We start from the raw sequence: 24,246 nt of genomic DNA on the forward strand, positions 1-24,246 counted from the left end.
GCTTATCTGTAAGCAACAAAAAGTGACCCTGCTTTATTAAAATGTAAAAAAAAAAAAAAAATCTATTGAAATGATAATAGGCAGCATTATCAGCACTGCTGAGCAGCCTGAAGAGTTAGGGAGTAGCAAAGCAGGCTAAGATGGACTATCACTAAAATCCCACCCAAGGTGCCCAGTGAAGACATACATAGAGCTTGCAATGCCACCACCATCTGCACTAGTTCCTACTTGCCCTGTGGCCCCAACTGTCACTAGTTCTACCAATAAAATGGATTCTCTCCTGCTCCACCTCTTACATCATATAGTTTAGGGTTTATTTATCTAATGGCCCATGCCCAGGTCACATGCCTGTGACCTGGCTGCAAAGGAGTCTGGGAGACTGATTTCTCCGGCTTCTGCTGACTCACAAAGGAGGAATTCTTCTAGGTAGAAAAAAGAGGCAGCTATCTGGCAGCCCTCCCAAGTTACAGATGTACATTGCAATGCCTTTCTATTCATTTTAAGAGATGACAAACAATTGCTAATGTATAGAAACAAATCATTGCTAATATATAGAGGATCTATAAGCAAAAAGGTCCTCTAGCATCTTCAAAATGCCAAATGTCTCTTGTTCAAAATGTAATTCTTATGACTCAAAGCACCTTAGCATAACACATTTAGATGTTATCCACCCAGGGAGAAGCTTTACAATATATGACTTCTTCCTCCATTTCTCCTTCTCACAGTGTATTTCCCAAGGCCATCATCTAATTAACAACCACAAAGCTTCCTACAATACAAATGCCTATGATATGGCTGGCTTCTTCATTAGCTTGTTTCTCTCTCCTCATCTCTTTCAATTAGCAGCTGATAAAAGGAAATCAAAAGCACCTGATACCCATTTTTCATGACGGAGAGGTTTCATGTCTCTCTGAAGCATGAATAAAATTCAATTTCAGAGCGCTCTCCCCTCCATTTGGAAAATGACACTCTGAATATCACAGCCTTTATCTGGTAAAGACCCCTTTCTGAAAATGTTTACTTGTATTGTATTAAGCAAGGCACTAATACATGGCTTTTGTAAATGTCATCTCTATATGTAGGGCATCAGACGAATAAACTTCTAATTCTTTGGACCATCCCAATTCCATTTCCATAATAAAAGATCATTTGTCATGATCAATATTTATGATGTGCCACTAAGTATATGCCATGAAACTATGGAAAAAATTTTTTAAAGAAAAGCTACAAATACTCCTCAGTTTTGTTATTCAGTAAAAATTTTATGTAAGAGTTTGCTCTGTACATCAACATTCATTAAGCAACTAGTACATGCAATGATGTGAATAATCAGATACTGTCTTTGACTTTCAAGCACACATTTTGGTGGAAGAAATAGGCAATAAGCATGTAAACTGAGAAACCAAACAGTATTAAGGAAGTATACAAAGCAATAAAATGTAAGTTGATCAGCGGAGTCCTACTTGACATGGGTGGTTAAGAAAGCACCCAGGAGATGTGGTTATATGAGAAGAAGTAAATCCCATGAAAAGTTGGAAAAGGAACATACCAGGAAGAGGGTCTAGCAATTTCAAAATCTCTGAGATAGAATGTGCTTGATATGCTCCAGGGCTTCCTAAGAGGCAGGTCAGGCAGTAGCTTGTTAGAAGTCAGATCACCATGGAACATTTTGGGCCACGTAAACGAGTATAGATTTATTTTAAGACTGAGAAGAGACAAGAATTAATTTATATTTTTAAAAGATCATCATGCCCATGTGGAAAATGGGCATTAGAAATGGCCAAAAGTGGAAAGAAGGAGATAAATTAGGAAGTGGTCCACCAGGTGAGATGGTGGCTTGAATTAGTGGTGGTGAGAGAGCTGAATTTTACTATTTTAACAGCAAAACAGATAGGAATTACTCACTGATTCAACATGGGGAATCAGAATAGGCAGAGTGCAAAAATGACCCCCAGGTCTCTATCCATCCCTGCATCGAAGTCCATTATACAGTTACCTTCCAGCTCCTCCCATCAGGAGGTGGAGTCTGTTTTTCCATTCCTTGTATTTGGGCTTGGATATGTAACTTGCTTTGACCAAGTGAATGAGGTATTAGTAGATGCAACACCAGAACAGTCCTAAGTTATTGTTCAGTCACTCAGTCATGTCTGAGTCATTGTGACTCCACGGACTGCAACACGCCAGACTTCCCTGTTCTTCACTATCTCCCAGAGTTTGCTCACATTCATGTCCATTGAGTCAGTGATGCCATCCAACCATCTCATCCTCTGCCCTCCCCTTATCCTTCTGCCTCCAATTTTTCCCAGCATTGGGGTCTTTTCCAATGAGTCAGCAGCTCTTTGCATCAGGTGGCTGAAGTATTAGAGTTCAGCTTCAGCATCAGTCCTTTAAATAACTATTCAGTGGCACTGGCAGCAGTCCTGGGAGGTGAGGTGTGCTGGCCTAACTCCTCTTGGAGGAGGTTGCCCTTACCCCTGAAGTTCCAAGGCTGGGCTTCAAAGAGCTTTGTAGCTTTCACTCTCTCAGAGAAAATGGTGAAACTAGCCTTCTGATACATGGAGACAAATGGGAAAAGAATCCAGGCATCCCAGGAGACAGCATCCTAGACCAGCCAAACCCAAGCTGATCGCCACCTGCCCTCACACTCATGTGAGCCAATCAGCTGAAAACAACTAAGACCAGCCTGGATCTGCACAACCACCCGGATGACCTGCAGCTCAATCAGCTAAATAATGCTTGTTGTTTTAAATCACTAAATTTTGAGGTACAGTGTGTTGCACAGCAATAACCTACTATTACAATGGAAAAGAAAAGAATTAAGTGCAACATTTACATTATATAACTTATAAAAGTACAATACTTACTAAAGAAAGTTTATTTTCTTATTCTATGGGCAGCCCTAAAGTAATATTTATTATAATCAGAGATAGGTTGTTTTAGCCAACTATATAGTATAAGGTATCAGTGGAGGGTGGGTCTATATTAAATATGACAGACCAGAAAATATATGATAAATTCATGTTCTTTAAATTTCACCTTGGGACTTCCCTGGTGGTCCACTGGTTAAGAATCCTTCTGTTAATTCAGGGTTCATGGGTTCTATCCCTGGTCCAGGAAGATTCCACATGCTGCAGGCAACTAGGCCCATGTGCCACAACTAGAGAGCCTGCATGTGCCCACTACTGAAATCCACATGCCCCAGAGCCCACGCTCTGCAAGAGAAGCCACTGCAATGAAAAGCTTGTGCACTGCAATAAAAACTGAGTGTGGCCAATAACAGTAAACATAATAAACTGCTCTCTAATATGTAGTTTCAAGTTATTAAAAAAATTCACCTTAAATAATAATGCTGAGTAAGAATGTAAGAAGTTGCATGTTATCTAGGTTTACAGAAAAGTATTTTTTAAAACTTATATGTATCTTTTGGGTAGCAGCCATCCTGACTGGCATGTAATGGTACCTCATTGTGGTTTTGATTTGCATTTCTCTGATAATGAGTGACATTGAGCATCTTTTCATGTGTTTGTTAACCATCTGTATGTCTTCTTTGGAGAAATGTCTGTTTAGTTCTTTGGCCCATTTTTTGATTGGGTCATTTACTTTTCTGGAGTTGAGCTGGAGGAGTTGCTTGTATATTTTTGAGATTAATCCTTTGTCTGTTGCTTCGTTTGCTATTATTTTCTCCCAATCTGAGGGCTGTCTTTTCACCTTGCTTATAGTTTCCTTTGTTGTGCAAAAGCTTTTAAGTTTCATTAGGTCCCATTTGTTTATTTTTGCTTTTATTTCCATTGCTCTGGGAGGTGGGTCATAGAGGATCCTGCTGTGATTTATGTCAGAGAGTGTTTTGTCTATGTTCTCCTCTAGGAGTTTTATAGTTTCTGGTCTTACATTTAGATCTTTAATCCATTTTGAGTTTATTTTTGTGTATGGTGTTAGAAAGTGTTCTAGTTTCATTCTTTTACAAGTGGTTGACCAGTTTTCCAGCACCACTTGTTAAAGAGGTTGTCTTTTTTCCATTGTATATCCTTGCCTCCTTTGTCAAAGATAAGGTGTCCATAGGTTCGTGGATTTATCTCTGGGCTTTCTATTCTGTTCCATTGATCTATATTTCTGTCTTTGTGCCAGTACCATACTGTCTTGATAACTGTGTAGTATAGTCTGAAGTCAGGCAGATTGATTCCTCCAGTTCTTCTTTCTTAAGATTACTTTGGGGGCTCCTCCCAGTCCGCCCAGCGAACCAGCGCTGCGTGTGGTGCGCCAGCTCCTCCTCCGAAGCCCGCCAGTGGGGCTGGTCTGTTTCGTACGCCTCTGGCCCGTGCCCAGGCCCGCCATGGAAGGGAATGCCCCCGTCGCCGCAGCAGCCCAGTATCAGCCGGCCAGCCCCCCGCGGGACGCCTGTGTCTACTACAGCTGCTACTGTGAAGAAAATATTTGGAAGCTCTGTGAATACATCAAAAACCACAACCAGTATCCTTTAGAAGAGTGTTACGCTGTCTTCATATCTAATGAGAGGAAGATGATACCTATCTGGAAGCAGTAGGCAAGACCCGGAGATGGACCTGTCATCTGGGATTACCATGTTGTCTTGCTTCATGTTTCAAGCGGAGGACAGAGCTTCATTTATGACCTTGACACTGTCCTGCCATTCCCCTGCCCCTTTGACACATACGTGGAAGATGCCTTTAAGTCTGACGAGGACATCCATCCACAGTTCAGAAGGAAATTTAGAGTGATCCGTGCAGACTCGTATCTGAAGAACTTTGCTTCTGACCGATCTCACATGAAAGACTCCAGTGGGAACTGGAGAGAGCCTCCCCCGTCGTATCCCTGCATCGAGACTGGAGATTCCAAGATGAACCTGAATGATTTTATCAGCATGGATCCTGAGGTCGGATGGGGAGCCGTCTACTCGCTGTCTGAGTTTGTACATCGGTTTAGCAGCCAGAACTACTGAACTTGACCTCGGGATGTGGTGCTGCAGAGAAACACTAGAATCTGAACCATCCACCCCTTCATCTGAGACAGCAAACATTATGGTACATTTGGCTTGGAATTATGCTTTCCCCTTTTAATTCAGTTGAGTTGAAAAAAAAAAATAGAAACCATTTTTTCGATATGTCAGGTTGAAACTTGATGTAGTTGCTCAGATATTCCTACTGTTCATTTGTTAAAACCTGTGAAGACTTATGCCAGTAATTGCTTTTGTTTTGATATTGATACATGGACTTCGTGCCTCTCTTGGATGTATCATGTCTCTCTAGCTCCACGGTAAGCTCCTGGAGGGCAGGACCATGGCCCATTGCTTTGTGAACCTCTGATGCCCATAAAGTGTTTGCTTGTAACTGTGCTGCTTCTCAAGAGGGCTGCCATTGTGAGCTGAATCAGCGATAAATGTTAGTCTTTTGGGTCCATTATGTTCTTAGGAAAGTTTTCAGCCCTCTCAGGCTTAAGTGTTCTTTGGCCTATTTATATGATTTTAAATAAAATTGATGTAAATTAATTTTGTTTTAAAAAAAAAAAAGATTACTTTGGCTATTTGAGGTTTTTTGTATTTCCATACAAATTGTGAAAGTATTTGTTCTAGTTCTGTGAAAATACCGTTGGTAGCTTGATAGGGATTGCATTGAATCTATAGATTGCTTTGGGTAGTATAGCCATTTTGACAATATTGATTCTTCCAATCCATGAACACGGTATGTTTCTCCATCTGTTTGTGTCCTCTTTGATTTATTTCATCAGTGTTTTATAGTTTTCTATGTATAACTCTTTTGTCTCTTTAGGTATACTCCTAAGTATTTTATTCTTTTTGTTGCAATGGTGAATGGTATTGTTTCCTTAATTTCTCTTTCTGTTTTCTCATTGTTAGTGTTTAGGAATACAAGGGATTTCTGAGTGTTAATTTTATATCCTGCAACTTTATTATACTCATTGATTAGCTCTAGTAATTTTCTGGTAGAGTCTTTAGGGTTTTCTATGTAGAGGATCATGTCATCTGCAAACAGTGGGAGTTTCACTTCTTCTTTTCCTATCTGGATTCCTTTTATTTCTTTCTCTGCTCTGATTGCTGTGGCCAAAACTTCCAAAACTATGTTGAATAGTAGTGGTGAGAGTGGGCACCCTTGTCTTGTTCCTGATTTCAGGGAAAATGCTTTCAATTGTTCACCATTGAGGTAATGCTTGCTGTGGGTTTGTCATATATAGCTTTTATTATGTTGAGGTATGTTCCTTCTATTCCTGCTTTCTGGAGAGTTTTAATCATAAATGGACGCTGAATTTTGTCAAAGGCTTTTTCTGCATCTATTGAGATAATTATATGGCTTTTATCTTTCAATTTATTAATGTGGTGTATTACATTGATTGATTTGTGGATATTAAAGAATCCTTGCATTCCTGGGATAAAGCCCACTTGGTCACGATGTATGATTTTTTTAATATGTTGTTGGTTCGTTTGCTAGAATTTTGTTAAGGATTTTTGCATCTATGTTCATCAGTGGCCTGTAGTTTTCTTTTTTTGTGGCATCTTTGTCTAGTTTTGGAATTAGGGTGATGGTGACCTCATAGAATGAGTTTGGAAGTTTACCTTCTTCTGCAATTTTCTGGAAGAGTTTGAGTAAGATAGGTGTTAACTCTTCTCTAAATTTTTGGTAGAATTCAGCTGTGAAGCCATCTGGTCCTGGGCTACAAGCAATAAATGCTGGAGAGTGTGTGGAGAAAAGGGAACCCTCTTACACTGTTGGTGGGAACTAGTACAGCAAACTAGTACAGCTGCTATGGAGAACAGTGTGGAGATTTCTTGAAAAACTGGAAATAGAACTGCCATATGACCCAGCAATCCCACTTCTGGGCATACACACCAAGGAAACCAGATCTGAAAGAGACACGTGCACCCCAATCTTCATCACATCAGTGTTTCTAATAGCCAGGACATGTAGGCAACCTAGATGTCCAACAGCAGATGAATGGATAAGGAAGCTGTGGTACATATACACCATGGAATATTACTTAGTCATTAAAAAGAATACATTTGAATCAGTTCTAATGAGATGGATGAAACTGGAGCCCATTGTACAGAGTGAAGTAAGCCAGAAAGATAAAGACCATTACAGTATACTAACACATATATATGGAATTTAGAAAGATGGTAACAATAACCCTATATGCAAAACAGAAAAAGAGACATAGATGTATAGAACAGAATTTTGGACTCTGTGGGAGAAGGCGAGAGTGGGATGTTTCAAGAGAACAGCATTGAAACATGTATATTATCAAGGGTGAAACAGATCACCAGCCCAGGTTGGATGCATGAGACAAGGGCTCATGGCTGGTGCACTGGGAAGACCCAGAGGGATCAGGTGGAGTGGGAGGTGGGAGGGGGGATCGGGATGTGGAATACATGTAAATCCATGGCTGACTCATGTCAATGTATGGCAAAAACCACTACAATATTGTAAAGTAATTAGCCTCCAACTAATAAAAATGGAAAAATATATGTATCAATTAACAGGGTTATACACTTCTTGTTTTATCAAGTAAGGGTAATTTACATACACACATACTCATCTGCTTTTTCTAATGCTGTCATGTCATGAAAGGTGATGCTTTCATGATGTAATACTACTCAGTTTCCTAGGATCCCCCATCACGGTCCAACCTAGTATCATGCCTAGAAAACGGATATGCTCACAGTCCTGGGTCTTTTCTATCCATCAACAATTCACGGAGGATGCTACATAAAGCCACTAAGGAAAATGTCAAAGGTTAAATCTCAAGAGTCTCAGAATACTGTCTTAGCAGTCCCACCATAGAGTCAAGTAACGCAAACAGGAAAGGACTGAGGAAAAGTTAGGTACTTAGTAACTTTTCTGAAAGAAGAAAAAATGGATGTGATGAAAAAGGAGCTATGTAGTAATCTAAAGGTGTGCAGGGTGGGAGGAGGGCACTGAACTATCACCTGTAAGGGAAGTGAGCACATAACAATTTCATCATCCTATGAACACTTTTCTCTGTGGGACTCAAATTCCAGCTGAAGATGTTTCAATCACATGCTTTGCAATGCCTTCTCTAATGTCTTCATTTTTGTTTTAACAACTGCCATAGCACCAATATGTTATCTTAAGAGTCTTTTTTTTTTTTTAATACCACATTTTGTATGTGTTCAGGGAGAGTACCTGCTGCCCTGGTCCCCACCTATGTAATCTGAACCACCAGAGAAAAGGACAGAGAACATCTCTAGTCTGTAATGAAGACCTTTTGTTGTTGTTGTTCAGTTGCCCAGTCATGTCTGACTCTTTTTGACCCCATGGACAGCAGCACACCAGGCCTCCATGTCCCTCAGCATTTCGTGGAGTTTGGCCAACTCCATGTCTGTTGCATCAGTGATGCCATCAGCCATCTCATCTTCTGATGCCCTCTTCTCCTTCTGCCCTCAATCTTTCCCAGCATCAGGGACTTTTCCATTGAGTCATCTGTTCATATCAGATGACCAAAATACTGGAGACCTAACCAAGAACAAAAATCAGTGATGGGAGGGCAGTAGTTATGGAACTAGTGTTCAGGTACAGGGAAGTTTCATATGGCTAACATGATTGACTACTGTGACATTCTACTGAGTAATGAATATTGATTTTTCTTTAAACATGAGAGTTTCCCCAGCAAGTACCTCATTTTAACAATGAATTCTGAGAAGTACTGAACACGCAAAGCCTTTTCTCACTAAAACCTGAAACCCTCCTCCATGAATTACCTGTATCCTGTCTGGATCAGAGCTGATTTGAGCCAAATTGGAAATGGCCGTGCAAACTCTTATCTAGGGCTCTTCCAGTGGAATTTCATATACATGGGTTGTTGCTCAGAACTGCTTTTTTCCCTAAAGAGGTATGATACTCACATTCAGCCTGATAGTTCTACAAGAGTGATTTCTGGAATAACTCAGGTGTCACTGTATGGAATAAAGGGACAGAGCACAGAAAAGAACTGACCAAGGTCTGTTTCACACACAACACGATAGATGGTGAGTGTTATTAATAGATAAAAAAGTAGTCTTTAATGGAGTAAGAGCTAAACCCCTGACATCAAACTGAAAACTCTGAACTCTGGTCATTCCTCAGTCGAGGTGCTTACTGATTTTTGCCTCTGTTTCTGCATGTGTGAAATGAAAATAAGAATATATTCCTCATAGGATACTGTGAAATAAATAACATAAAATAAAGGTAACAAGTAACTGAACTCCCAAATAAGCAAATAGTAGTAATGAAAGAATTGAAAGTCAAATGCGATTATGACATCAAAAATAGGTAGTTTCAGTACAAGGTCAGGGTTGCAAGCCAGCTTTTCTGTGGTTTTCTTGGCTTTCCTCTCCTTACCACAAAATGGCGACCACAGCTCCAAATGTCACGTGCTTGCCTGACTTCATTCAAAGCAGGAATAAAAGGTTATGGGGTTTCCCTTTATGCTCATCTCTTTCTTTGTAAGAGAGGTACCTCAGGCCCACTGGTCATAACTGGGTCATGTGCCCATGTCTTATGTGCAAAGGATGCTGGCGAAGTCAACATCTAGCATTTTTTAGCCTCTTTAATGGTAGCAGGATTCTGCCATCAAGGAGGAAGTTTGGGGCAAAAAGGCTAGTGAGGAGGCAACAATTTCTGCCACAATATATGCAGCAACAAAAAATAGTTGTTGGCAAACAGGTATTGGCTTTAAGTAAAAAATGAAAAATATTAGGTCCTTTTGTTATAATTCTGTCAAACTCTACTCCACATGTGGTGAATTTTCATGACAGATGCTACATAGCCTCCACTTACTATCAATAAGAGTTTGGGGAAGCACCAGTGTCTCCTAATTTTGAATGGTCTTGGAGGGAATCAGTGGTTCTCTTCTGCTACTGAAGCACAGTGGACTAAACCTTTTCTCATACTTTCCTGGTACAGCCAGAGGAACCACATACCTTAGGTGGGAACAATTTACGTTTTGGTCAAGGACTCTGCATTTCGAGCACAGGCAATGGCAATTGGGATAACTAAAGAAGCGGGTGCAGCAGTAGGAACCAGCCTGCAGAGCTGACCTTTCTCCTCCTGCCGCGTGATGCTCATCAGTTCCTTGTATTACGTCAGCGTCTGTAAGAGGTGTCCCAGATCGCTCATGGGCAGGGACACCTCTCCCCAGCTGCTGTGAGTGTTGGCTGCTAACAGTTTACAGTTGCCCTGTTCCCCGAAGAACTGCACTCCACAGACAGGAACGCCACCTCTGTCTGCTCACCCCTGGTCCAGGAGATGCCTGAAGACAGTGAGTCCCTGGACCCCGATCATACTGGCTCCCAAGAGCTTCATGTGCCTGCCTCCCCCCACACCCCAGCTCTACCCAGGTGGTGCAATGGTTAAGAATCCACCTGCCAATGCAAGAGGTGCAAGAGATGCAATCTCTGGGTTGGGAAGATCCCCTGGAGGAGAAAAAGGCAACCCAATCCAGTATTCTTGCCTGGACAATTCCATGGACAGAGGAGTCTGGTGGTCTACAGTCCATGGGGTCACAGAGTTGGACACAACTGATTGACTGAGTGCACACACACACACACACACACACACACACAAACTTCACCTTGGTAGCTTGAAAGAGGTCATGGGGCAGTATTTACACTATGGAAACTGGCAAACGCTGTAAATCTGGTTCCCCACGGCCCCAGAGGTCCCCTTTACCTGGACACTGCTGCCTGGAAGGCTATGCTCCAACCAGAGGTAAAAGCAGCTCTTCTGCCCCTTTCCTTTCTGCCCATTTCTGCTCCCCTCTAACCTTAAAAGAACTGAATTACAGGAATGAGATCACTGGGCAATTTCACCTAACTTCTGACTTCTGCTCTCCAGAACGCACACCATGTCTTGCCCAACCTGTTGCTTCTTTTCCTAGATAAAAAGAACTAAGAATGAAAAATTAAGTAATTAAAGAATGATTAGTTCTCTACTCCCAATGCCCCTCTAAGGAAGCCTGCAGGCAGACCATGTGGGCAATGTCAGTAGAAAGGAAAGGTACTTTAATCAGAAAAGCTGGCAATCTGGGGAGATGATGGACTCACATCCAGAGACTAATTTATTGGCTTTTGAGTGGTGAGCAGCCACACTTGACTCTGGTAACAGAAAGAGTCCACTGCCACTGGCTGACTAGCACAGGAACACAACAGCCTGGCCCTTTGTCTGGAGGTGGAACAATTCTCTGATGGTGTTTAAGCATCGGAGCCCACTGAAATCAGCCTGCTGCTAGGCTTCACCTGAACCCGCGCTTGTTGCTTAAATCCTTCTCCTGCCCTATCCCATTTCCCTCGCCAGCTTCCAGCTTTCTCTGGATAACATTCCCTCAGTAAGTCACTGGCACACGAACCCCCCCACTCAGTCTCTGCTTCTCAGGATCCCAGCTTAAGCTCCCCTGAGTATACCCTTAGCTCCTGCTTACAAAGCCCAAGGCTAAAGACTTCTGTCAATTCTTAGTCCCACTGTCTTTCCAAGGAGTTTCTTTTTGCTTACAATAGCCAGCATAAAATTAAGCCTCTATTTTGCTTGCAACCATCAAAATATTAGGAAGTAAGACATATAGAAAGGAACATAATAGCCACCTTTGTCAACTGCTTTTAAGTTTTAGGATGCAATCTAGCCCAGAAAATTAAATCGGTGAAAATGAAACAAGATCTTAAGTATTGAATCAACTGATGCAATCTGATGTGTTAAAGATGCTTAAAAAGTAAATCTACTCTTTTCCATTACAGTTACATTAAAATTATTCCAATAGCCACATGAAATACGCAGACCCATTAGAAGAAATTATTATGTAATAAAACACTATTATCATCAGTCAGTTAAAACTGAAAGGTTTTGCAGCCTAATATAACTCTAGAAATATCCTGCATATGTAATCACTGCAGTAAGATCTTTGCAAGTGCCACTGCTTCAAGTTAACATTTTTATTTTCTTTAGTGTCCCAACCCTCAAAAGTCAATTATGCTTTGAAAACACCATGTCTTTAAATAATTAAATGCGTTCACATTTCACCCAATGAATAAAACAACCTTAATTAATAGAGAAATCATAGCCTTGTTCACACTCATAGCTCAAATAAATACCTCCTAGGGTTCAACTGAAAACATGGAAATGGGAAGTCGGACCTGCCCTGCTGACTGCTATTCTTCAAAGATCTATAAACTTTACGCCAGAAAGATGGCACAAGCAGTGACTCAGCTATGCATCTGACAGCCCGTGCAGAAGCAGGATGTTTGAACTGCTCAAAAGCTAGGCACCCAAGGATGCAAAATACTGTCATGTACGTATCCTCCTAGGCAGACTTTACACAACTTATTTTACAGTATAGGTAAATCCCTAGAGGGATTTAATCCCTGTAAACTAGTTCAAAGAATCTAAATCAAGTCTCCCTCTAATTAAAGGAACCATGAGGTAAAAAGTTCTGAAAAATGCAAAATCCTTTTTTAAGAGGATTTTAAATAACCACTACCCAACTTATTACACATGGCATCTGATTAAAGTAAGAGAAAGCCTAGCAAGCTGCCAAAAACAGTTGCTAAGAACCTGTTCTTCCCAGGAGACTATGGGTTTTGGGGGACTGTGATGTGTCAATGCAGGCTCATCAGCTGTAACCGAGGTAGCACCGTGGTGGGGATCTTGGTGACGGGGAGACTGCGTGTATGCGGGACAGCTTACGTGGGGAATCTCATACCTTCCTATTAACTGCGAACCTAAAACTGCTCTAGAAAAAATAAAGTTTTATTGTTTTAAAGAACCTGTTCTAGCATTGAAACATGTATATTATCTAGGGTGAAACAGATCACCAGCCCAGGTTGGATGCATGAGACAAGTGCTCGGGCCTGGTGCACTGGGAAGACCCAGAGGGATCGGGTGGAGAGGGAGGTGGGAGGGGGGACCGGGACGGGGAATACATGTAAATCCATGGCTAATTCATCTCAATGTATGACAAAAACTACTGTAATGATGTAAAGTAATTAGCCTCCAACTAATAAAAAATTTAAAAAATGAGACAAGTGCTCGGGCCTGGTGCACTGGGAAGACCCAGAGGGATCGGGTGGAGAGGGAGGTGGGAGGGGGGACTGGGATGGGGAATACATGTAAATCCAGGGCTAATTCATATCAATGTATAACAAAAACTACTGTAATGATGTAAAGTAATTAGCCTCCAACTAATAAAAATTAAAAAAAAAAAAAAAAAAGAACCTGTTCTTTGTTTGTCTGCCTTCAGCAGCAAAATATAAGCCAAGACTTTGTCTCTTCACTGAAGGGTCCCAGGGCCTATAACTATGCCTGGTCCAAAAAAAAAGTGTTTAATAAAGATTTTGTGCGTGGAGGGAAAAAACAAGATAAACAAGTATCTATTTTTTACTAGTAAAACCTTATACTGATCTATTAACAAAAACAGAAGAAACTAACATAACAATGTAAAGCAACTGTAATAAAAATTAAAACAACAGTAACAAAAAACCAATAGCAATGCATTTGCAAAGACATTAAAAATGCTGAAGTTTTAAAAAATCTCAATAATGAAAATCATTCTGTAGAATAAGCAGAAGGCAGTATTTCCCAGCTTTTCTATCTCGAGAAATCAGAGGAACATAATGTAATAGAGACAGTGAAGCACCAATTGGACCCAATATTGAAAGTATATGTTTGGTTCCTTTTCTTACTGGCTGGAATTGATTTGAGGCATTGCCCAGAGCAATTGACATGCTCCCAGCATGGCCAGATACAGTAGCCACCAGCCCCATGTGACTATTGAGCCCTTGCAAAGTGGCCAGTTTGAACTGAGATGAGAGATGTGCCATTAAAAGTAAAATGTACACCAAAGATTTGGGCAAATAGGATTCAATAATGTTTATACTATATACATGTTGCCATGAGAATATCTTGCATATACCTTAAAAACAGGTATTAATATATCTTAAAAGCAACAGTATTAAGATCAATTTTCATATTCAGATTAATTTACTAAGATTATCTTACCTATGTCTTTTTACTTCTTAACATGACTCCTGGAAAGTGTTAAATGACATATGTAGCTCACATGGGTGGCTCAGAATAAACTCTTTGGACATCGTAGCATTAAACAATGTCCTGATTACAGAGTGAAGCTCCTTACTGCAAACACCTATACTTTCTGCCTGGAGAGCTCCTATCAGGCTACAGGAACTCACTGATCCTTTTGTAAGACAAGGTGGTCTTATCAGATAGTTAATGACCCTGGAAGCGCCTTGAGCCAGTGGCTGGAAGTGAGCTGAATAAGTTTACCAGTTGTCTTGACTTTCACTGGGGACAGTTCAGAGGTGCATGTTATCATGTTTCATGGAGTTCCCCAGCAGAGCTGAGCACCAGTCATCCACAAGGCCAACTCCCTTGATAACATTCCTCATTGAGCTCTTTCCCTTCCCCATTTCACCTCCACTCACCCAAGTGTTTCCTGGATTTATTTTCCCAAGAAATTATGCTTGCATCAGAATCTTCTCTCAAGGTCTGCATCTGGCAGAACCGAAATGAAGATAACAGGGAAGACAAAATAAAACAGAACAAAACCTACCAGACACATTCCATACCTGTCAAGGAGTTTTATTTCAACCCTTCATAAACTTAACAACCCCTTCAAGTTAAGTACAGTAAGAGCCTTTGTGACTATCACAACCAGAGATACTGCTTTATCAAAGTCAGGATAAAAATAAAACATGAGAATATGAAAAGAAACCATATGTTCAATTGCACCAAATCTAAATGTAGGGTGTTTTTCCCTCTTGGATCTTTTATTAGATTGCACTCAACTTGGTGTTTTAGAAGATTTTCATAGCTCTATTCTTTTCTCTGATTCTACTTGGGAAATTGTGACTTTTTAAAGGAAATACTGGAATTCAGAGACCCTGAGATGGAATGGAGGGTTTTGTCGTCCTTAACATGGATCTGAATCCTTAGGCCATGTCCCTCGTAAAATGGCCTGATTTTGAGAACAGTGTAAATTAATAAAAACAAACCTTCCACATTCTCTGTCTTCCAAGAGCATCTTCATGCAGTCTGTTTTTAAGCTTTTATTTGAATTCCTTTCCTCTTCTCTCCAAATATCTTGGTAGTAATAAATAAGTCAGTTCCCCACATAAAATATACCTCCATTTTATTACCTTATAGGGCATAATGCTCTCACCACAGTCTTTTAGGCTCTAAGCCCAATGGCGACAAGAATAATCAAGCACTGAGCTCAGGTGCTAACTAGAGTAAATATGGATATTGGCTGCACTTGGTCTATAAATAACAAGATTATTTGAAGATGAGGAGTTTGCTTCCAAAGTTCTGCTGCTCTGAGAGCTTCTTCACAGTCTTACTAGGATGCAGCCTCTTTTATACTTTCATAAGAGAGCAAATGCAGGCAATAGCTTTCTGGGACAAGGAAGTGCATGCGTGCATGCATGCCTCTGGCTCTGGGGGCAGCCTTAGGTAGGGGAAAAGGGTGTTGCTGAGTCATTTATCCAACAGCCTGAGATGTGACATCCTTCCTAGCCCCATGCTTTGTGGTGAACTCATCACGCTGTTAATGGCAGCATAGAATCTAGCATTTTATAGCTTGCCAACACTGGAGTCAGCACAGCATTGAAAGGCAGAGGCTATTTTCTCATCTCCTGAAGACCACTAGATCTATCTTCTTCCCCGCATGCCAAGCCTGGGCATCTGCGATTCCCACCTTCTGTCCATGTCCGCCGAGGGCAAGGTCAGTCCCTCTCTCCTGCAGCCTCAGGGAGCGCTGGGAAGGGAGCCTTGGAGCAGGGCTGTGTTGAGGCCAGCTGGCACGAAGACAGTGACAGCCTGTGGTCCCAGCTCCGCTCCGGTGACACCACCCTCTGCCAGTTGGAAATCGGCCCCTTGGTGAGAGTATGTATATCATAAAAATCAGCTTAAATTACAATTCAGGGTCTCCTTGTCAGGAGAGTAGCTTGCTACACATTTTCCAACACACCTCTGAATTTGGGGGAACTGAAAGAAACATAGTTTATCAAAATCAAATGTTCTCTATCCACACAGAATGAAACCATGCCCTAATAAGGACAAGACATGCCCGGGGTCAGGTTCACAGGCTCCCTTCTCTATGAAATGTTTTGTCTTTTGCCTGGAGACCACATCTAAGGAAAAGAAAGGCAGCATTTTCCAACCAAGAAACAGGTCCCAGTAGTCACAGAATTTAGTCTAGGCCTGCTTTCCACAGGGGCCAAACCTTTTGTGACTCCAGTCACAATACAGTCCCTTGAGGAGCTACACACATGTCATCTTTGTTGAGTGCCTAAGAACTCTTAAGGAGAAAGCAGGCAAGCATCCATTGTAGGAAAAAAAAATCAAATGGGGAAGATTGCACTTAATACTGCATCCTACAATATAACTGGGAAATCCAGGAGGCTGGGGGTGGGAGTTACACAAGATGCTGCAGAATCTAGCTCTGCTTTTTTGTTTTACTGTCATTTCACTGCTAAACATCTGATAACACTGTGTTTCAAGGAAATTACTCTGTAGCACATTTAGGTTTGTAAGAACTGATTTCTAATCACAGCTTACAGATAAATATTCAGCCATTTGCATTTCAGGAAACAACTTCTACTCCTGGATGAACAGATTATCATGCTTATCTTTGGAGAAGCAGGCAGCTATGAGGTTGACTCTTGCCTCATACCTATAGGAAATCTAAGGTTGCTAGACTTCACAGAATTACTGGGAGAGCTTGTTAAAACACATTCCCTAGCCCTACCCCCTGGGATTCTGAATCAGTAAGTGGGGCCAATGAATTAGCATCTTGAACAACCTCCCAGGACTTCCCTCATAGCTCAGTAAGTAAAGAATCTACTTGCAATGCTGGAGACCTGGGTTCAATCCCTGGGTCAGGAAGATCCCCTGGAGAAGGAGATGACAACCCACGCCAGTATTCTTGCCTGGAGAATCCCATGGACAGAGGAGCCTGGCGGGCTATAGTCCATGGGGTCGCAAGAGTCAGACACGACTTAGTGACTCAACCACCACCACCATAACCTCCCAGGTGATGGCAATGCAACTGGAACATGGACCTCACTTTGAGAAAACCTGCTGTAACCCACTACCCTTTAAAGAAGGGTAGATGGTGATCGTGGCACAAAGTCCAGAAGGAAGTGCTCCTGGTCCCATTAAAGGGTCTTCTGTTAAGTCTCTAAGTAGTGCTGTTACAATGTTTACCCAAACACAGTTAAGAGTGACTCTCTGGAGGCAAGAAGACTAGTTGCCTGGTGATAGAATGCAGGGTCAGAGACAATGACCTTTTTGTAAAAACTAATTTTTATTGGAGTATAGTTGCTTTACAATGCTGAGTTAGTTTTCACTATTCAGCAAAATGAATCAGCCACATACATACACATCCCTTCCCATTTGGACTTCCTCCCCATTCAGCTAACAACAACAAAAAGAGACGTATTTCTATAAAAATTATTTGTTTCCATTATAGTCTTTTCTTCCCCCAAACATAAAACTTTTTATTTTGTGTTGGGGTATAGCTGATTAACAATGTTGTGATAGTTTCAGGTGAATAGCGAAGGGACTCAGCCATGGGGTCAGTCCATGGGGTCACAGAGTCAGACATAACTGAGCAACTGAACAACAATGAAATTCTCTCCCAAAGCCCCCTTCCATCCTGGCTGCCATAACACTGAACAGAGTTCCATGTGCTATGCTATAGGTCCTTGTTGGTTATCCATTTTATACATAGCACTGTGTACATGACCTTCCCAAAGTCCCTGGCAAACAAGTTCATTTTCTGAGTCTCTTTCTGTTTTGTAAGTTCATTTGAATCATTTCTTTTTTAGATTCCACATATAAGGGATGTCATATTATATTTCTCCTTCTCTGTTGACTTTCTTCACTCAGTATGACACTAAGTCCATCCATATTGCTGCAAATGGCATTATTTCATTCTTTTCAATGGCTGAGTAACACTCCTTTAGGACACCAGGAGACTCTTTTAAGTTCTACATCCAAGGTTACATTCAGATCATAATATATAATAACTATTTCATTCTCAGTTCATCTGCCTATGAACCATCTTGTTGCCATTCAGTCGCTAAGTTGTGTCCGACTCTTTGTGACCCTGTGGACTGCAGCACTCCAGGCTTCTCTCTCCTTCACCATCTCCTAGAGTTTGCTCAAACTCATGTCCACTGAGTCAGTGATGTTATCTAATGATCTCAACCTCTGCCACCCCCTTTTGCCTTCTTTTGCATTCAATCTTTCCCAGCATCAGGGTCTTTTCCAATGAGTCAGCTCTTCACATCAGGTGGCCAAAGTATTGGAGTTTCAGCTTCAGCATCAGTCCTTCCAATGAATGTTCAGGGTTGATTTCTTTTAGGAGTGATGAACCATTTAGTCAAGTAAAAACTTTTAGGTAAGTATACAGCTTTATATAATGATAAGTTGCTACCCTACTGGAAAGTGTCCCTTTGTCTTCACTTTGCCCCCAGGACTTACACTGAAGGGTATTTAAATATCTGTAATTAAACCAGTGTAGTTGCCCTTTCCATATGGTTTTATGGACTATCTGTGGCAGTCAGAGTGTGCCAGGCATATAAGGCATATTTACCACAAATAATGATTTTTTTTTTTTTTTGTATTTCAAAAAGTAGAATGCTCTTTCCAGAAAAAAAGAAAAGAAATAGAGAAAAAAGAGAAGTTTTTTTGAAAAGCTCATTCTAGACTTTTAGGGCAATGACAACATAATGAAAACATCTTAAAACATTATCATTTATTTATCCATGCTATACACAATATTGAAGGTTGAATGATTAGTTTGATTGACAAAACATTCCGGGAATAACCAAAGAAAATGGCCCTTGTTTTCAATCCTGAGCAATACTATCCCACATGGATCTGTTATTCTCCTATTCAAATTTAGACTCATACAAGGCATGCAAAGTGTCAATACTACTTCTAAAATCCATCAAACTATTCTGATGGAATGGCCAGAAAGTGTTCCAGAATTCAAGTTTCTGATGGTTTAGAGAAAATGCATATTTATCTGAGTTCAGCTTCTTTTTGAAGTTCATCATCTGTATCAACTGATCTGGCACTGATACTCTTTCCACAAAATTACAGGGCCTGTTCTAAAAAGACAGCTCATTCATTTAGCACTGCAGATTATGTTCAGTAGTTTTCCTTACTGCTGTAAGCATATGAAGCATATGAAGTATCACTGGCGTCACTGAAGAATTAGACAAAGACTTTCTCCCCAATTTTGGGTAATAACACAGGCTGTTCTAAACTAACAGAAATGATAAAGAGGGAAGTTAGCTTTACCCTTCCTGATGTCACTGCTTATCACAGGAAAGACAGGATCACCTGCCAGGCATGAAGCCATGTTAATCCAAACACATACAAGGCCTTCTCCACCTCTATGCAGCTCTGCCCCTTGCTCCAGGTATCTCACCACCAGGGCAGGGTGGTGATTACTAAGAACCCTTCTTGAACCTCAATTCCTACCTGATTACTATACAAATATAGATTAAATAGTACAGTGAAGTTGATTCCAAGAAGACTGACATTTTGCCAAAATTTTACAGAATAAATGGAGTTGTGAAACTACAGAGAAATGGGATGAATGGTATTATCCCAACTTTTAAATTCTGAAACATTTCAAAACCATAGAAAGGTTGCCAGTGTAGAAGATCCATGCCCATAAAATCTTCACATGCCTTTGAAGCTTAACATTGTTCCGCATTTGCTTTCTTTGACTCTTTCTGATTTCTTTTCTCTTTTTCCTGGCCACATAGCACGGCATGTGGATCTTAGTTCCCTGACCAGGGATTGAATTCATACCCTCAGCAGTGGAAGCACAGAATCCTAACCACTGATCCATGAGGGAATTCCTATCTCTGCCTCTTTCTGTGTGTATTCTCTATGTACACATAATTACATACACACATACTTACATGCACATACACATTTAAATATATGCACTTTTGTGCATGTATACATATAAACATATGCATATACATTTTGGAGAACATTTGAAAGTTACTTGCAGATATGACACTTCACTCACAAGTATTCAGCAGATTTTTCATAGTGCCAAAGTCAGTCTCCCACATGACCATAACATATTGACTGCATTTGAGAAACAACATTAATACAATATTATCTAATATATAGTCTATTGTCAAAGTCTCCAAATTCTCCCAATAATATCCTTTACAGCTTCATTTTCCCAGGATCCAGTCTAGTACCACAGACTACATTTAGTCATCAGGAGTTGAGATTTCTTTAATCTGGGGCAATATACTGTCTTTCGTGACATTGATATTTTAAGAGTAAAACAGACATTTTCCCAAAGAAGATATACAGACGGTTAAGAAGCATTACAAGAAGAAGCTCAACATTGCTGATTATTAGAAAAATGCAAGTTAAATCTACAAAGAGGTATCATGCTACACCAGTCAGAATGGCCATCATCAAAAAGTTTACAAACAATAAGTGCTGGAGAAGGTGTGGAGAAAAGGAAACCTTCCTACACTGTTGCTGGGAATGTAAATTGGTGCAGCCTCTATGGAAAACTGTATGGCACTTCATTAAAATATTAAAAACAGAACTACCATATAATCTAGCAATCACATTGTTGGCATATACCCAGGAAAGGCCATAATTTAAAAAGATCCATGCACCCCAATGTTCACTGAAGCACTAGTGACAATAGCCAAGAGATGGAAGCAACCTAAATGTCCATCAACAGAGGAATGGGTAAAAAAGTTGTGGTACATATATACAATGGAATATTGCTCAGCCATAAAAAACAATGAAACAATGCCCTTTGCAGTAACACAAATAGACTTAGGGATTATCATATTAAGTGAACAAAGTCAGAGAAAGACAAATATCATATGCTATCACTTATCATCTTTATTTATTTTTTGGGGCTCCAAAATCACTGCAGATGGTGACTGCAGCTATAAAATTAAAAGACTCTTGCTCTTTGGAAGAAAAAGCTATGACAAACATAGACAGCACATTAAAAAGCAGAGACGTTACTTTGCCAACAAAAGTCTGTCTAGTCAAAGCTATAGTTTGTCTGGTAGTCAGGTATGGATGTGAGAGTTGGACCATAAAGGAAGCTGAGCAATGAAGAATTGATGCTTTTGAGCTGTGGTGTTGGAGAAGACTCTTGAGAGTCCTTTAGACTGCAAGGAGATCAAACCAGTCAATCCTAAAGGAAATCAGCCTTTGAATATTCATTGGAAGGACTGATGCTAAAGCTGAAGTTCCAATACTTTGGCCACCTGATGCAAAGAAATGACTCATTGGAAAATACCTTGATGGTAGGCAAGATTGAAGGCAGGAGAAGAGGACGACAGAGGATGAGGTGGTTGGATGGCATGACCGACTTGATGGACATGAGTTTGATTAAGCTCCAGGAGCTGGTGATGGACAGGGAGGCCTGGCATGCTGCAGCCCATGGGGTCACAAAGAGTCGGACATGACTGAGTGACTGAACTGAACTGATCATTTATATGTGGAATCTAAAAAGATGATACAAATGAACTTATAACATATATGGGGAAAGAATCTGAAAAAGAATAGATATATGTATAACTGAATCACTTTGCTATACATCTAAAACTAATGTAATATTGTAAATCAACTATAACCCAATGTAAAATAAAAATTAAACTTAAAAATATTCTGTACAGTCAAGATTTCTCAAGGACAGTCTTCAGTTTAGTTTTCCCAATTCTTTTCCTCATGATTGGTGGTGGTGGCTCAGTCATCTCTGACTCTTTGAGACCCCATGGACTATAGCCCACCAGGCTCCTCTGTTCAAGGGATTCTCCAGGCAAGAATACTAGAGTGGGTTGCCATTTCCTACTCCAGGGGATCTTCGTGACCCAGGGATGGAACCTGAGTCTCTTGTGTCTCCTGCATTGGCAGATGGATTCTTTACCACTGAGCCACCTGGGAAATACTGCCTAGATATCCTTCCCTAATGCATATTCAGGGGCACTGTGGTTTCAGTCCATCTCATTATTGGCAATAACAAATTTGATCAGTTGGAAAAGGTAGTTTCTGCCAAATCTCTCCATTTGTATGGTATCTTAGACAGCATATTAAAAAGCAGAGACATTACTTTATGTCTAGTAAAGGCTATGGTTTTTCCAGTGGTCTTGTATGGATATGAGAATTGGATTATGAAGAAAGCTGAGTGCTGAGAAATTGATGCTTTTGAACTATGGTGTCGGAGAGTCCCTTGGACTGCAAGGAAATCCAACCAGTCCATCCTAAAGGAGATCAGTCCTGGGTGTTCATTGGAAGGATTGATGTTGAAGCTGAAACTCCAATACTCTGGCCACCTGATGAGAAGAGCTGACTCATTTGAAAAGACCCTGATGCTGGGAAAGATTGAAGGCGAGAGGAGAGGGAACGACAGAGGATGAGATGGTTGGATGGCATCACCGACTCAATGGACATAGGTTTGGGTGGACTCCGGGAGTTACTGATGGACAGGGAGGCCTGGTGTGCTGTGGTTCATGGGGTCGCAAAGAGTTGGACACGACTGAGCAACTGAAATGAATTGAACTGAACTGAACTCCGCTTTGTGACACTTTGAAGACTATGTGAATAGTCCCCTGCTTAACAACCTTTAACCTTGTGGCTAGCATCCACTGCTGACTCTTGCCTAAATCAATTATTTCTACGGTGTTTGCAAAATAAGCATTATATATACTGGAGATAGAGTCCAACACAAAAGCCCATTAACTCATATAGAGAAAATAGTCTTCATTGGAATTGATCCTGTTAGAGTTTGATAGTTTCCTCTTTAGTTTATGAGAAAATACAATATTGGTGGATAATTCTTTGGGTACAACCATTAGCTTTTTCTAGGATAATTCAGATATATGAAAGGATGAAAATGCACAGGCATGAATTCAAATAAACCCTTTAAAAACAACAAAGCCTGCACATGGCAACAAAGAGAAAGTCTACACACAGCAACAGAGACCCAGCACAGTCACAAATAATGCATTTTAAAAATTATAGTTTTCTTTGGCCTAGAGTAGTCATGTAATCACGGAGAAGGCAATGGCACCCCACTCCAGTACTCTTGCCTGGAGAATCCCATGGATGGAGGAGCCTGGTAGGCTACAGTCCATGGGGTGGCTAAGAGTCGGACACGACTGAGCGACTTTACTTTCACTTTTCACTTTCATGCATTGGAGAAGGAAATGGCAACCCACCCCAGTGTTCTTGCCTGGAGAATCCCAGGTTCAGGGGAGCCTGGCGGGCTCCCATCTATGGGGTTGCATAGAGTCAGACACGACTGATGCGACTTAGCAGCAGCAGCAGCAATCATGTCATCAAAATTATTTATTCTGAGGACTTCCCTGGTAGTTCAGTAGCTGAGACTCCATGCTTCCAATGTAGGGGGCCTGGGTTTGATCCCTGGTCAGGGAACTATATCCCATATGCCACAACTAAGAGTACACATACCACAGCAAAGAAAGATCAAAGATTCCACATGCTGCAGCTAAGAACTGGCCTAGCCAAATAAATAAACTTCTTTTATTTTTTTTAATTATTATGATTTTAGATGGAGACAGCCTTTGGTATTAAATGAAGAAAAAAATTGCATGTCAGCATTGCAAAGCAGAATGCAGAATGATTAACCTATGCAGTAGTTTTCAATACTGCATCAGATAACTGACTTGGTTATTTTAGTCTGTTGGAACTGCTATAACAGAACACCACATACTGGGTGGCTTACCTACAACAGAGATTTGTTGATCACAGTTCTGGAGGTTGGGAAGCCCAAGATCAAGGTGCCATTCTGGGTGACGTTCTTGTGAGAACCCTCTTCCAGTTCAGAAGCCAGTGTCTCAGTGTCCTCACATGGAGAAGAGGTTAGGGATCTCTCTTGAGGTGCTCTTATAAAGCCATCAATTCTGTTCAGGAGGGTTCCACCTTCAAGATTAAAGGCCCCATCACTTCCCAAAGGCCCCACCTCCTAATGGCATCACCTTAGGGGCTTAGGATTTCAACATGTGAAGTTTGGGGGGATACAGACATTCAGACCATAGCAAAGGTTATCCTGGTCATTCTATTTATCAAATTAGGTCCCCCAAGGACTCACCTGCCTGCTCAAATGTCACCTCTTCAATAACAAAAGAATATCTATGTACCTTTATCATGTATATATGAACATGATTTCTAATCATTCTGT

The 24,246-nt window shown here is 40.8% G+C and overlaps 1 protein-coding gene and 1 pseudogene across 4 annotated transcripts in view; one reads left to right on the forward strand and one right to left on the reverse strand.

The window, feature by feature from the left end:
* PAK5 (p21 (RAC1) activated kinase 5) overlaps positions 1-24,246 on the reverse strand; it is a 399,298-nt gene that overhangs the window by 283,714 nt on the left and 91,338 nt on the right. The gene's annotated exons all lie outside the window — the stretch shown is intronic.
* Positions 4,238-5,486, forward strand: LOC139036465 (protein N-terminal glutamine amidohydrolase pseudogene; annotated as a pseudogene).

The sequence above is a fragment of the Odocoileus virginianus genome, chromosome 9 (genome assembly GCF_023699985.2).
Source record: "Odocoileus virginianus isolate 20LAN1187 ecotype Illinois chromosome 9, Ovbor_1.2, whole genome shotgun sequence".
Lineage (NCBI taxonomy): Eukaryota > Metazoa > Chordata > Mammalia > Artiodactyla > Cervidae > Odocoileus > Odocoileus virginianus.